Below are 16,099 nucleotides of genomic sequence, written 5' to 3'. Positions count from 1 at the left end.
AGACTAAATGCACCTTCCAAAATGTGCAACACGAAAGACTGGATTCATACTATGCTGTTCCAGGACCTTTTTTGTTATTTTAATCTGGCTTTGCCAGAAGGGAAGTGAACACACACCATGGTTCCTGTTCACTGGAACCCCCTGGGAATAAGAGATTTGGAGTAAAGCTTCAGAAGAAAAAAAACTTTTTTTTTTCCCTCCTCCAGTTTAGAGCAGAAGTGAAAGAGAACCCATTGTGTCCAAAAGGCTGATACCAGCAGGTGAAGGTCCCAGGGCAGGTAGGAAGTCCCTTGCACAGCCCTAGCACACCCCAGCCCTTTACATTTTGCAGTAATTTAACAGGTACATATTTACATATTAGATGTAAATAATTCCTTTTTTTTTTTTTTCCCCTCACAGGGCAGATTCTTTATGTGGCTGCCCAAAGGTGCAGCACAATAGGGAATTGTTTTATCAACCAGGGATGATGATTAAATAGGAGCCTACCAGAGAGTAAGGGCTTATCTGAAAAAAAGGCTTTTTCTAAATTTCCCCTTTCCTCCCTTGTTCAAGAATTTAATTTTCCTGAAGAAAAAAACCCCAAAGGCTCATTCCATGGTTTACCTATTACTGGCAGCTCTAGGAATACCCCACATATTTTCAGTTCAGTCCCACGCCTCTGAATTCTCTGAACTGTAACTACAAAGAGAGGGACTGGAGCCTCTTGAAAGCCTTGTTTGTGTATTCATTCAAATAACACAAAAAATAGGGAAGCTGAAATGAAACAACTTTCAGATTTCTTATCCTGCTGCCAGGGTAGGTTTGAAATAGTCTGATTTCGGTATTATGAACATAAGCGCACATTAAGTCCATAGGAGTCTTTCCTTTTGCTTTGAATCAGACTATATATGGCACAAAGAGGGGATTTTCTTATATCTAAATGACTGGGAAAATTTCTCGGTCCCTAAGAGGTGTTCAAGGCATATTTGGCATAAAAATCAAATCAGTGTAGAACTTCCAAGAGAATAATTAATATTCAAATAACTATTTATGTTGGCAAGCTAAAATGAAATAGCTTTATCTACAAAATAATATTCAATTTTAATTATGAAAATAAATGGGAACTCAGAGATATTTGTACCTGTTTTTATTACTTCTGAATAGTCATCTCACAATTTTAATTTATTCAAAAATTAAAATACCATGGAAATTGTTCCTCTTCCTCTAGCAAATGCAAAATAAAGTTCAATCAAATATATGTAATGTGGGTCCCTCTACACAAGTGAATCAAAATATTTGTTACATTCATGTAGCTATGCAAAGAGTTGTAGAAAAGACTCCAGTGTAATAAGCAGACATTTTCCCCTCAACTGAAGGAAAAGAGAGTCTATGCACTTTCATAATTAGGCTAGCCAAAACCAGGAAGAGAGTACATGAGTGTATGATAAAGTCTTACAGAATAATGAAGAAGAGGATCTTAAGAATGAGGAATGTAGCTCTTTCCTAAAATCAAGAGCAAAGGATATTTGGTATACCATAAAGGAGTGAATAGATGCAGTTTCCTCCAATATTCAATTAATCTGTAGAACCCAAAGAAAAGTAGCATAGGGGGAAAAAAGACTTACTTAGTTCATAGAAAAACATACAAAACCACATAAAAATACATGGATATTGCTCTTAGTAAAAGAAGGGACTTGAATTTCCTTTCCCCAGCATATAAGCTAGTCTCTGAATGGAATAGAAATAGCAAAACTTTGCAGAGAGACAGGTTAATTTTGTAGGCAGTGTTGACACAACAGTTCAGTTAGCTTGTCCTTAAACTTCCAAAGTGCCTCAAATTATCTGTATCTGTATGTACATGTCTTTAGTTTTCTTTAAACTGCAGCTCTGATCTTCCAGGAATATTGTACTAACATTCCAGACCAAGGCCCTGGCACTTCCCAGCATGCCACGTGGACATAAAAAGCAACAACCACTCAAGTTTTGAGTATGATCACCTTCTAATCATACTTTCTGCATGCAAAAACCGAAAAGGTGACTAGCTGGTAACATCACATTTTTCACCCACAAGCTCACCTAATTGTTCTCTGTCACATTATGTTCCCTCTAGGAGGAGTAATGAATGAATTGTAGGCAGTCTGTTTTGCAGGACTCATTTTTTGAAAAAAAAAAAATACATGTGTATGGATCTTGAGTTCTTCAGAAAGACGTCAACAATTCACTCTTATATTTAAAGGAGAAGGGAATTGTAAGCACTAGAGTATCACCTGTCATCTTCCAAAGCAGCTCATTCTGAGTGTTCTATTCCTGTCTGCAAAAATACTGCAGCATATAAATGCTTTAAACTCCACCTTTAACTCAGGTTTAGAATCCAGCTTTAATCATTTCAGTCTATGGGTGTAGTTTCAAATTAACTTCTTAAATGCAATAAGGAATGGGTGTGCTAGTGCTCCCTCCTGCCCTTTCTCACCTCTCTTACCCACCACTCAGCTCCAGTGCTTATCTTAAACAGCCTCCAGGATCTCAGCTGATCTCCTTGTAAGATGATGTAATCTATTCAAATTCTAACCCAGCAAAAAAGTTTGTTTATTCTATTTTGGCTGATTGCTGAGATGAGTCGGCTTACCTCGGGATCAGAAAAGTTCAGTCAGAGTGTGATTTCCAGAGCTGATGCAAGGTAGGAATACTAAGAGAAAAAAGAGGGGAAACAAAGGAGAACTTGGATATAGGGGGAGGGAGCAAGACCTCCTTTGGCTGAGTGGTAGGGTAGCTTGGCATCTTAACGTATTCTAAGAGTGGGTTTACAAGAAAGGACTTCATCTCATCTAATGGCTTGCTGTCCTTAAAAGTGGGGAGGTCTTACTACTTCCGCCAGCCACAGACTTCCGACCCTTTTCTTGTGCCAAATCTAGTTTTCTAACAGGCTTTGTGCTCACATCATTCAGCTTTTTAAATGGATAGAAAACTGACTTGACACAGGAGAGCAAAATAACAGGTTTTTGTGGGCTAGGTAGTTAAATTGGCTTATTGAGGTATCAGGCTTTTGGCAGACCTGGTATGTGAGGAGAGAAACAGGACGATAAGGCCAAGAATGTGGGAAGAGAGATGTGGGAGGAAGATGTCTTGTCTGAGCATCCCTGAGCGGCTGGATTGGCTCAGCCGCATTGTGTAACTTCATTCTGGCTGCAGCAGTGAGCAGCACAATGGAGACAGCAAAAGGTATCTTAGGAAAAGGAAAATTGCCCATTCCTTGCTCTGTGCATAGGCTGGTTTTGGTACCTTGGCTTCCTCATTTTAAACCTCATCAATATTATGTCTGCTTGAGTCAGCCAAATATATGAATGAAAGACACTAGACCACATGGTCCAGTAGTGTAAGAGGGAAAGGTCAACATTGGGATTATAACCCACTGAAAGGCATAAAAGTTGGTGATCAATATTCAGAGAGGTTACGGATTTGTCTGCTCAACATGAGAAGATTTGTGTAAGGAACTCAAGAGCACTAGTGGCTGATAAAAAAATGGCAGGTGAGGGTCATTTTGATGAGTGTGGAGTAATATACTCAGAAGAAAATCTAAACAAACCTTTAAATTAACTGTCACATCTTGGAAATGTAATTTATTTGGAACAGTTCACGAAAGACCTTAGGTTAATGTTCCATACTGTCAAAACCAGAACTAAACCAAAACAAACAAAAAGAGAGAGTTAACAATTAATGAGAAAGGAATGCAGAATGAATTGGAAAAGGTTGTTATGCCACTGTAAACTTTCATTCTGAGTCTACATTTTGAATGACCCAGGTGGCCCATCTGAAGGAGGGTATGGAGTACATGGCAGCAAGAGAGTTTTAACATACAGAATAGTTTCATGTGTGAGGAAAAATTAAGTAGAGAGATAAGACTCTTGGCTCTGAAGAAAGGTGAATATCTGATTAATTTATAACAGCCCTATGATAATCTACATCATGGAGAAAATAAAAATGAAACAATTCTTTCTCACTGTGTAAATATAAGACTCTGCTGAAAGAAACAATCATAAAGCAAAGTTAAATATACATAAAAAGATTGTACTTGTAAGTAAATGACTTTTACTTAAAGATAGAAGTGCTATCTGACTGCAAATAATGAAAAATCTGCCATCTGACTGCAAATTTTGGGAAGGAAATAGGTAGGAATATTTAAAAAGAGAGATTAGGCAAAACCGTGGATCTTATGGCCAAGTCAGAAAAATCACTCTATTCTGTATCTTTATCTCCTCAGTCCAGCTGTTTCTCAAACCTCTTTTTCTTTTCCCTTCCTTTCCCTACAGCTCACTAGCTACTCACATAGCCTAAAGTATAGCAAACCTCACAGGTTACTTTTGACTTGCAGATTGGGTCCACATGAAGCATCACCTTGGCTGCTGTGCCCTCTTGTAGAGGACTTCCATGTAAGGATTTTCCTGTGCTTTACTACAACAGTGAACAAAACAGTCAGCTTGATCCCCTGAAAGCAGGTTTTTATTCAGTGTTGTAGATACAGAACTAGTTTTTTATATTCTACAAGCCCCAAGTACTCCTAAGCATAGGCAAGGAGAACACCCCCAGATATGGAGTCAAGTTCTTTGTCTGCACAATCACAGTCAGCCCATTCTTCATCCAGCCCCAAATCTCTTTCTCTCCTTGTTTTCATTAGCTGCTGGGAAAATATCCTGTGACTGGATTTACCATTTTTCCATTTCCAACACTCTCCTCCCTTATGTATTCCTACTCTTTCTGTAATGGTTTAAATTTTTGTCAGTTAGGTGCTTGGAGAGTCTGCAGTAAAAGGTTGAAGAAGACTAAGTGAGCAGAACATCCTTCTGTCTGTAGTGGGGTTTATTAAATATCATGGTCCAAATAAGCTTTCAGCTAGCTCTCAAAATCTTTGAATTGCTGAATACCTGATGCTGGGAGTAAAAAACCCTATCTGATATTTGCCTTGCTTTTGCACTCTTCCCTAAACATGTGCTAGTGCCCACCTATCAGAGACAGGGTACGATGCCAGTGAAGTACTTGAGATGCTCTCCTAGAGCAGTTTTTCTGTTAATGATTGTCTCTTAAAGATGGGTATAACATGAAAATTAACCTTTTCCTTGTGTCTTTTCTCCAGCTCTCCAGCAGATCGTTTTCCTTCATTGTAAATTTGATAAAAATGCATTAAGAGACATGAACTAAATTCTCAGCTCCTACGGATTTGCACGTTTGTCTTGAAAAGAGCAGACAGGGTTAAATGATTTACCTAATACCCTATTTTACTTTTTTTTTTTTTTTAATCCTCCTGTGAAATAAATTATATTATTACTTTTCATAACAGTTTTTACAGCATGTTGCAATAGTATTTTTGGCTAAATTCTTCGGTGTTGAGTGCCTGACTTGTGACATCTAAGCCAAAGAGAGCAGTTTAGATGAACTGCTGAGTCCCGAGCTGCCATACCTGGGTTAACAATGCTTGGTATAGAGGATTTATCACCAAACCTAAAACTGATCTGAGTACACTTCCAGCAGCCTTAGCTCAAACTGCATCCATTGAGAAAGACACATTGGAAACATACCAGGTACGCCAAAGAAATTGTCTGTGACTGGAAGGTTTTAGAAGCTGAAGAGACAAAGAAAATATTTTTCCTTTTTTCAAAATTGTGACAAAAATGCTTTCCTGATACAAATATAATATAGGGTTCTGAATATCTTTCATAGAATTTTTTCTATATAACAATATTTTTATTTCAAAAGTTATATGCTAAATTTGCATAATGTGCTATAACCTGCTGAAAAAAGCCACTTATGCTGCCTACATCCAAGGATAATCAATGGCAGGGCTTGCAGCACTAGAGGAAATATGATCATAGGATTTGTAGATAAGCAACATTTAGGAAGGAGAAGCACCACCTATCCACCAGACAGCCTCCAAGGTAAGGAGCCTTCATGCCCTGTGTATAGAGTTTACTTCTCTTCCTGAAAGATGTTTTTAAATTGCTTCTTAGCATTGTCACTGGAATTAAAGATAAACTGTTGATACACTCATGGTCAGATATGATTCCTGAAATACACATATAAAGAGGAAATATTTTATTTTTCTTGTGGCTCTATTGCAGAGGTTTTTTGCTCAGTTGAGCTGGATCAATTGGTTCATTATCTAACTTAAGGTCATTATTTAATATTTTACAAAAGGAACTCATTTTTCGGTAATTTAAGTAGATTTTACTGTGTTTTGGGAAACTGACCTTTTCAATTGAAAATGATTTTCAGAAATAAACAAGCCTCTGAGGTGCTCTTGCCTGTTGAATGAAAACACCTTTTAGAGACAAATATCTGAAACAGATGTCCCCTGGAGGTGTACCCTATTCCAGTCATTACAGAGGGAGTACTCATGTTCTTTTTCAGTGCCGGTCCCTGGGTTCCTGTCAGTACCTGCACCCATTAAGCCTATCGCTTTGCAACTTTACACCAAAATCCTTGATATTGTTTTCCTGCGTAAGCTTCCAGCATGCCTGTTCTCGTCCTCCTGCACAGAGAGACAGAGATCTTCACATGTCGTCTCTCAAATGGGCCAGACACACATTAAAATACAAGCCCTCTTCCTTTGCTAGATTCCGGCCATGCATGGAAAATACTCAAACCCTACTTAAATGGTAGAATAAATCCATCACTGCAGCCTGTTTTTCAGAGGAACAGAAACAAATTTTCGTACTCGCCTTCACTCATGTTTTCTCATCTAGGAAAGCATGGAAACACCACTGAAAATTGCACAGTGGCAAAAAGCTGCTGTTTCATAACCTTATACTGGCAATATAACAGTTCATTAATTACTTTTAAAAGTAATTAGGGCATCATGAACAACACGGAATCTTCTAATACACAACGTATGAAAATTCTAGGTTGGAGCAGCTTCTAAATGTATCTCTCACTCCATTTCTAATAATAAAAATCCTAAAACCAGCAGGGTAGGAATCTGCATATGATGTAATACCTGGAGACAATCAAATTCACATTTCTATACGCTTTTGTAGAAGCTTTTTCATTGAAACCAGTGGGAGTTTTGCCTGATCAAGGTCTTCTTGCACAAATGAACAACTGCAAATGTGTTAGGAAGGACTGATATCCGGGGCAGTGAATCACAAGTGGTTTGTCTCACTTAGAAGTAAATAAAAGAAAAACCCAACCAAAATTTCTTGAGACGGTTCATTAATTCCTATCCAAAAGAATTTCTTACTTTTGTCCTCTGGAAAGAAGATTTATTGCACAAACCATTAAATTAATAATAAGCCTGGTGTTAACTTGAGAATGAAGCAATTAAAATAAAAACAATTTAAGACACAGAAATGAAAAAACCAACCAAAAACTATATTGAGCTTACTCTCTAGATGGGGCAGAATATTTTATATAGCATTTTCTAGCATCTTTGTCTATTTCAAGTACAATAATACAATCAAAACTATCTGAGTCATTCAGAAATATGCTCTTTCACAGATTTAACATCAGTTCCAATAAGGAACGTAGGTCTCTAATGAAAGTTTTGGTGGATTTCTCACGCCTGAATGTTTCTGACACAGATGCCAGAGATGGCATTTCAGACCAGCTATCAGAAATATTTTGAAAGGGCAGAAAACCATGTGGGCTGCATGTTTGCATCCAATAGACCAACACAAAGCAGCAGGATGAGACAGTTTATATAGCAGAAGTACATATGCCAAGACATTTATCTTCTCCTGAAGATATTCTCGTGTATTGCGCTGGGCTAAAATGCCTTGCAGGGAAGGATACATGGCTCCTTTTACACGATTGCTCCTGTGAAAATTTCTTTTGTGCCTCTTGGTCAAGTACATATTTTTTCACAGCTAAATTGTTAATTATTATTTCAGCAAGAGTATTCCCTGAGGCCCAGACACCTAAACTCTAGAGAATAATAGGAATGTACTCCACTGGTTTCTTCTCTATTCTGCTGGCTGCTGGTGTCCTAATTCCTGAAGCAGCGTAAAGGAAAAAGATTGATTTAGTAAAAAGATATAGAGACTTTTGACTTAGTATTGACTCAGTCCAAACTCACAAAGTGGTTTAGATAATTAATGCCGACTGTATGGATACTTTCACTATTTAAGCCTAGCTCCCCTGTGTTAAAAGATGGAGCACTAGATGGAAGACAGGCAGTCCCTGACTGTGACTGTGGCTTACTGGGCAGGCCTGTGTGATGGCTTCAAAGCCTTACTCCAAAAGGATTTATTTGATTGGGAGCATAAACCTATGACCCGGACTGCTGTAAAATCATCTATATAAACACAAACAGTATGATCTGGCAAGAAACTGCTGCCATTCAATTTTATATGCAAAAGGACATTACAAATACGGATGACAGCTAGCAGTAATGTGTTGTGGAAGGGGGAAATGGAATGGTTGCTATGGATGGCAGAGAAATGTACTGTTCGCTTCTTGCCTCAACTACTGTTAGAAACTCACACAGAGTCTCACCCTGGTACAAGGGCTGTAGGCTGTGTTGTGATGATGCTGGTGTCTGCACACTGTAAGAATTTCAAAACACAGGTGTCCTATTGTATGAAAAGCTAATGTACAGAATCACCCAGCACAAGCTATCTGGTGAAGTCAACATTACATCAGAACTACATGTTATAAACAATTGTGTAAATAATAGCGAACTTCTTATCTCTAGATATGCTGGTGTTGGCTGGGATAGAGTTCATTTTTTTCACAGTGGCTGGTATTGGGCTGTGGGTTGGATTTGTGTTGAACATAGGGTTGATAGTACAGAGATGTTGTTATGGCTGAGCAGGACTTAACAAAGCCAGGGCCTTTTCTGCTTTTCGTACTGCCACACTGGCAACGAAGTTGGGGGTACATGGGAGGTTGGGAGGAGACACAGCCAGGACAATTGACCACAATCAAGCAAAGGGTTATTCCAGACCATGTATAAAGGTACATAAGGTGGGGGGAAGAAGGAAGAGGAGGGGGACATTTGGAGTGATGGCCTTTGCCTTCTTTAGTCACCATTACATGTGATGGGGCCCTGCTCTCCTGGAGATGGCTGAACACCTGCCTGCCCATGGGAAGCAGTGAATTAACTCCTTGTTTTGCTTTGCTTGCATGTGTAGCTTTTGCTTTCCCTATTAAGCTGTCTTCATCTCAACTCATTAATTTCCTAGCATTTTCCCTTCTGATTCTTGTCCCCAGTCCCGATGGTGGGGGAGTGAGAGTGTTACCTCTGGCAGGCTCACAGCTGGCTATTCACACAGCAAAGGGATCTCATCTGTGAAAATAAACCTATTCCTTTTAGTGATATTCATTGAAATAGAGTCAGAGATATTCACTTCCCATGCTTTACCTTACTCCTAAAGATACGGCCCTATGGAGAGAGACCATTGTAGCTACAAGTATACAAAGGTAACATTTACTCGTTAGACCTAACAGTGAATGTCCATCTGTCTCATTAGTTTCCAATGAATACAGTTGGAGCACTTATTCATCCAAGGGAGACTGGCAACAATGAGGAGAAAAGCTGGAAGTTTGTGTCTGCACTAAGTATTTATTCCTAAACTATAACTAAAATCAAGAGTTGGAATTCAGGCCTCACTGTTTAAATCAAAAATCCATGTTCCTCTCAGTGTGGGTACATGAAATTTACAGATACAGACAAGCTTAAGTTTTAGCATTTGAGTCATGCTGCTCATCTTCTTAAAATTAGGCATGTATGGAGGTGTTTTCAGGATTGGGGCTACATCATCAAGTGATTAGAAAACAGTCCCCTCTGGGTCTCAATTAAACATGGCTCCAGTAGCAGAAATCAATGTACTGGGATAGTGATTTGAAGCTGAGATCATGTCTACAGCACAAGGCATGGCTGACATCAGTGTGTTAATCTGGGGTGTGAGCACTCTGTGCTCACTGAATCTCTTAGTTTACCTGCAGTTATAACAGAGCAACTGTTCTCTTGCCAGTCTAACATATTTCTCTTGGGAGGGGAGATGGGGGGAGAGAGGGAGAGAGGAGTCAGTACACCAAGGCTCGATGCCATTATGATATGGATGGTGATCACAGATGTGGAACTGCTGTCAGCATATACCCAGGACGATGCACTGCTCTGGATGGCTTTGATAAGAGATAAACACTACCGCTCTTGAGCATTGCCTGTGTTAAACCTTAACAGTAAAATCTAAGCTGCTATAGGCTGCTAAAGATGACAAAATTTTTCTAGAGCAGTGTATATTTACAAGCTGTATTCTAGTTTAGACATGGCTATAGTTAATTCATGTTTATAAAGCACTGAAATTGAAAGGTGTTATGCAAATGCAAAATATTCTTCAGATGCAAACGCTCTTTATATTTTTCAAAAAGGGTTCTTTCTTTCTTTGTCGGTGATGTTCTTGCTTATGTTGTAAATGATTGGTTGCCTGTGTTTGCTGTTGTAACATGTATTCTTATTACCACTTTGTTTGTCTTTATTGGGATGTCTGCTTTTCAATCTCCAAGGAATTTCTTAAATACTATGCATGCAAATTTCAGTTCACAGATGTGCAAATTACATAGACGCTTTCCATCCCTCATAGGTAAAAAAGCTGGAAGTTGCAGAGGTGGTGTATACTTGGTATGTGCATGCTGGCACAGTACTGAAAACACAGTTCTGTGAATCCGTATTTTGTTTCTGAGTATCACTCCTACATCCAAAACAATTAGCTTTAACAATGATTTTTAAATGATCTGCTCATAAATCCTCAAGCCAAAAATCTTGTATATTAAGAATAAATTTAAAACTGGTGCTTTTGCCTTGCTTAATGAAATTTCCTGAAGAAGAAAAATAACTAATAAACTGAAAAAGGAAACACTTCTAAGTGATTCTTAGTCTTTTCTTATGTTGCAGTGGAACAACAGTGGAAGGCTGTTCAGGACTCTTTGAGGTTACCTTTATTTAAAAAAAGAAAAGAAAAAGAATAAAAAAAGAGAAAGAAAAGGCTTCTGTTTGTTTGGAAATCTCTTAAGGACTCCTGGGGAAGAACTTGTATCTCATCAAGATGAAGGTCTCAGCATAATCTCAGTGATTTATGGTAATAATAGCATATTGCCTCTTTACTGAGCACACAGGAAATATTCCTCGGTATTTTTAATTCAAAATCTCTTCATGGCTGTGAGATTTTAAATAACTAGTTAAAGTAAATTCTCTTTTGGGTACAAGGAAAAATCACGTTTCTTTGAGAAATTTGTGAAGGAAGCAGGAGAGATGATTTCAAAAGTTTCAGTATGGAGTTCAATTCCTACTTATATGGCATAACTGAACCAGTGTAATTTAACAGTGCATACTTATGTCTTCGGTTACCATGTTCCATGGAATGCTGAAGAATAATTTCAGACAAAAACTGAATATCAGGGGAAAAAGAGAGTCAACCCTCTGAATCCACATCAATTTCATTTTGCTCTTTCAGGAATTGTCGATAATCATTGTTATCAGTCCAACAATAACAGTATTAAAACAGTATTTTGCACATCTTAACTATTTCATCAAATTAACGCAAAATTTCAAAGCATGATCAGTCTGATGAACAGTGGATTACATGAATATGCAGTACTCAACAAAGTTATATCAGGCTTTTCACCCATGTCTCTTGTATATATTATACCCTGGAACCTAAATTAAAATATTCATAGCTCACTGGAGAGAAATGAAAAATTGATTAACTTAGGTATTTGGGGAAAACGTGTAACCAAAGAAATGAGAAAGATGCAGTCTGGCCTGGGAATGAATTGCTGAGAGGTGAGAGTAAGGAGGAGGTGCCCGAAGCATAACTCCCATGACACACTGTGGTGACACTTCTAACTGCACTGTTTGCTTTCTCATATAGAAGGATTTTAGTAAAAGGAAAAAAAAAATTAAAAGGAAATGGAAATTAGGAGTAGGAGTGAAGATTGTTTTCTTATGGCCTTTTTTATCCAAATTGACTTTTATTAAACAATTTCCAAGTAGTTTTTTATATATATATATTTGTCCTAAAATTTTTGATTTTCAGTTGTTTTACCAGTTGGTGTGTAGATGCATATATGCTGTGTTTACTTTATAGTAATGTAAATATAGAATCTATTTTTTCATGAGAAGGGTTAGAGAATCTCTAAGTTCTGGAAATGTAATGGCTGTGCTTTAATGGGAAAAAATTTAAAAGAAGAAATGATACTTCAGATTATTCTGCTGAAATGATATTTTTAAATTTTCTGCTATTTGAGGATCATGATCCCCTGGGGTACTGAAATGGTGTTGCTGTTTGAAACCCCAAAGCATAAAAAAAAAAGCTCTGTCATGCATGTGTACCTCATATGCAGAAGATACACAGAATGCCTCTTTCACAGTTTTAGACCCCACGACTTTAAAACACAAAGGGTGAGCTCATTAGACATCCATGAAGTTTCTACTGATTTGTGGCTCCTTAAAAATGTAGCAGAAATTTGTTGTATATTAAGAATTCTTCTGATTCAGACAATAATGTGGCTGCTTATGTGTTTGTTTGGGTTTTTTTAATATATATCAGTAAGTTCTTTAATACTGCTCAGTCAACTTCTCAAGGATTCCTTAAAGTGCACAACCTCACAAAAGTAAAAAATTGAGTCACAGAATGACTAAAGGAGATTGGCTTTGAAGTGAGAGGATGCTTAATGTTTTACTTAAAAATGATCCAGTGTGTTAAGCACCATCTGCCTTTTATTTCTGAATGTTTTTCTGATATCCTTTGCAGCAGAGGTGGTCTCCAGGACTTTCAGCAGTTGAATACACCATCGAGTTTTGAGCATCACTGTGCTGACCAAACAGAATAAATGCCCTAGACCTATTTTTAAGCTCAGGGAAAGAAATGCTGAGAATTCACGATGACTGGAAAATTCTGCTGCAGTGTCTGACTAAATTCATGATTTAAATGTGCTTTGAATACCCTTGCCTGTCCATCCTGTTTCTTTGCTTGAGCTTGTCCCTTGACCAGACATGATAGAAATTGAGTTGTCAATTTTCTGCCCAGCATGTTAACCTAAACTGCTGGTAGCCAAACTGTTGTAGGGGCAAAGCAGCTTAACCACCTCAACTAAAATCAACTTTTAAGATTTTGAGTGAGTATCTTTAGCCAGTTTGCTGTATGAAACGTTTTCTGGATGACCACCTCCAGAATGATCCCTCTTGGAGTTTTCATACTTGTATAACTACTGCTATATATATGTATAACTATTAAAAAAACATTAAAGAATTCTCAGATGTAAATATACTTAATGGCAAGATTGAACATCTTGATTTTCTTCCATTCATTCTCACTGTGTTTATTGCTATTCCAAAGGCATAAAACTGGTAACTGGAACATTGAGAGTTCCTTATTATAATCTCCAATACCTTCTACAGCAGGAACATTAGCAGAATGGTACTCTCCTTCTGTTTGGTGATTACAGCTTTTCTGTTTCGTGTTATCCATATGCTATGATGGTAGTTTTATGACAAAGTAAATAGAGGTTTATGTATCTGTTCTTCCATGAATCTGCCATTTACCTGTTTGTTTTGTTATCTTCAGATGCCTCACAGTTGTGAATTGACCTGATTTATAGGCCTGGACAGGCTGTCTAAATCACATGCTGAGGGCAAGTAAAGATAAACTGAGTTGCCCAAACTGACTGACACTAATGAATAGTTATAATATTTTTTTTTAGCTAAGAGTGTTTAAAAATAAAGAGGAGAGAGAGAGAGACAGATCTGCAAAGAGGTTGTTTTTTTTTCCTTATAAAAGCTTCTCTTCTTCATTGGGAGAAATGTGATATGAAGATGACTTGAAGAAGTATAAGTTATTTAGGAAATTAACTGTTGAAAGAGTTAAAATTCCCATTATACAATTCTTTGTGAAGTAGTACAAGGTGCAGATGTAGGAAAGAGGTAGAAAAAGTAAGTAAAGGAGCATCTGAGGAATAGATGAGAGCTGAGTTCTATTGAAAAAAAAAAAAAAATTGTCCAAGCTCAATTGAGCCTGATCCAGGGGACTCAAAGATAGTATGTCAAGAACATAAAACATGGTAAGAAAGCAAAGATTTTCAACACAGAAGTTTCTGCCTTTTCAGTTTCCAAGAAAAAGAAAATGGAAACAGACCAATGGCAAAAAACCCGTAATGGTTAAAAACATACCATACATTTGTTCCCCTCAAATCCCTAGCACTTATTAACTTAGGAAAAAAATAAAAAAGAAAACCAAAAAGGCAACAATTAGGTGATCACAGATTTTAATGGCAAGAAAAATGACAATTACTCTCTTCCTGAAGAAAAAAATTCATTTCTTTAAATTCCAGTTACATAAGAATATGGGTAATTAGATTATTGAAGAACTCTGTGACTCTGTAGAAAGTGGGCACTAGAAAATATCTATGAAATATGATTCTCATTCATAGAACTTTCTGAACTACTGAACACCCACAGAGCAAAATTAGCTGCAGATTGGTCTTTCTGTATAATGGAAATAATAGAAAATAGGACTAGAGCGAAGTGCGAGTGTCTACCTCATCTAACCTCAGTGCTCAGACAGATGAATGATATCTGAAACTTTCTGGTAGACTAGCACAGCCCATAAAATGTGATAAATGTGTTTTGGGGACTTGGGGTTTTTGTTTTTTATTTTCTCTCGCAGTAGTACAGAAGGGTGTGTTTCTAACTGTATGCAAAAATCTGTGTTCTTATAACATCTAATACCACAGCAGTGCACTCAGTTTCGTTTCTGTGTGTATTTATGTCACCATAAACCAAAACAACATTAGAATTTAAATTCCGTTGTGCTGCAAAAGTTGTTTCAGGGCATAAAGAATTCAGTTAAATAACTTTTTTCACCAGGTGTTCCTTGTGGCAGGATTTGGAAAATTCTGTGTGTTTCTGTGACACCTATTCAGTCGCAGAGGGTACGGGAGGAAAACAACACCCATCTCTGCTTTTTGCAATTTAAAGGAACATTTCTGCGATGAAGGGAACATCCACGACAGAAGAATCTACTTGCAGCGTGTGTTTCTGCTACGTGTGACACGTGTATTTGTCCTTAAATGTATTCAGAGAGACAGAAATGTTCTGCATTGTATCTGTATCTGTATTCAACATATGGAGCATTCGTCTGTATCTGAGAAGAAAAAAACAAACAAAAAAAAAAATCCACACAGCAAAAGCAGTAGAGCGATGGAGGCTGACGCCAGTCTTCAGCTTTACGTTTTTATTCTCACACACGTTAGAGGTTACCCTGCCCTCACCTTCGGGTCATTTCTCTGGGCTTTACGGCTCAGGAGCTGAGAGCTGGGAGGCAGAAAGCGAGCCGGAGCAGATACGGGCTCCCGGGCACAGACGGAGGGCAGGGCATGCGGTGGAGAGACGGGGACCCCGCGCCCCCGCCCGCGGCCCCTCCGCACCCCGCGCCCCGCCCGGGGCAGAGCGCGCCCGTCCCGCCGCCGCCCTGCCTCCGCCTGGGGTCCCGGCGTGTCCTGCCGAGTCCCGACCTCTGGGTGCTGTAAACGGAGCCTGTTCTGTGCTAGGCGTTGAGGAAGGATACCTAGTGGAAAAATCAACAGGGAAAAGTGCATCGTAAGAGAAATGTCTCTTAGGAACGCTCGCTCTCTTGAAACCGCAGCGGGTGGCTTGTAGCAAGCGCTCTTCAGAAGTAATAGGGAGTCTCGCCTGGTCGGGTATCATTTTTTTGCGCATCTATGAAAGACTCTGTCAAGTGGCTTTCCCGTTATCTTCCTCCATCTCTCACGCACACAGACTTCCCTTTTTGTTTCTTCCCCTCTTTTTCCTGCTACTCGTGCCCGATGCAATACTCCTACTCATGGCCAGGGTTATATCCCCGCCGTGCCCCATGTCACGCATTCCCTGCCCATCCCCGGTTTAACATCCCTGCCCGTCACCAGTGTGCGGTTCTTTCCCTTGCTGTAAGGAAAGGCTCTACAGATGAAAGACAAAGGGCGTCAACCGCACGAGGACGGCGGCGCGGTCGCTTCCCACCCCTAGCCCCGCGCCGGGGGACGAGCACCTGCGGAAACTTTTTTTTTAAATAATAATAATAATAAAATCCCAGGATAGTTCCCCTTCGGGAAGAGCCGTGCCGGGCGCGCCTCGCGG

The sequence above is a fragment of the Corvus hawaiiensis genome, chromosome 4 (genome assembly GCF_020740725.1).
Source record: "Corvus hawaiiensis isolate bCorHaw1 chromosome 4, bCorHaw1.pri.cur, whole genome shotgun sequence".
Taxonomy (NCBI): domain Eukaryota; kingdom Metazoa; phylum Chordata; class Aves; order Passeriformes; family Corvidae; genus Corvus; species Corvus hawaiiensis.
The sequence above is the reverse complement of the archived record's forward strand: the minus strand, read 5'-3'. Positions refer to the sequence as shown.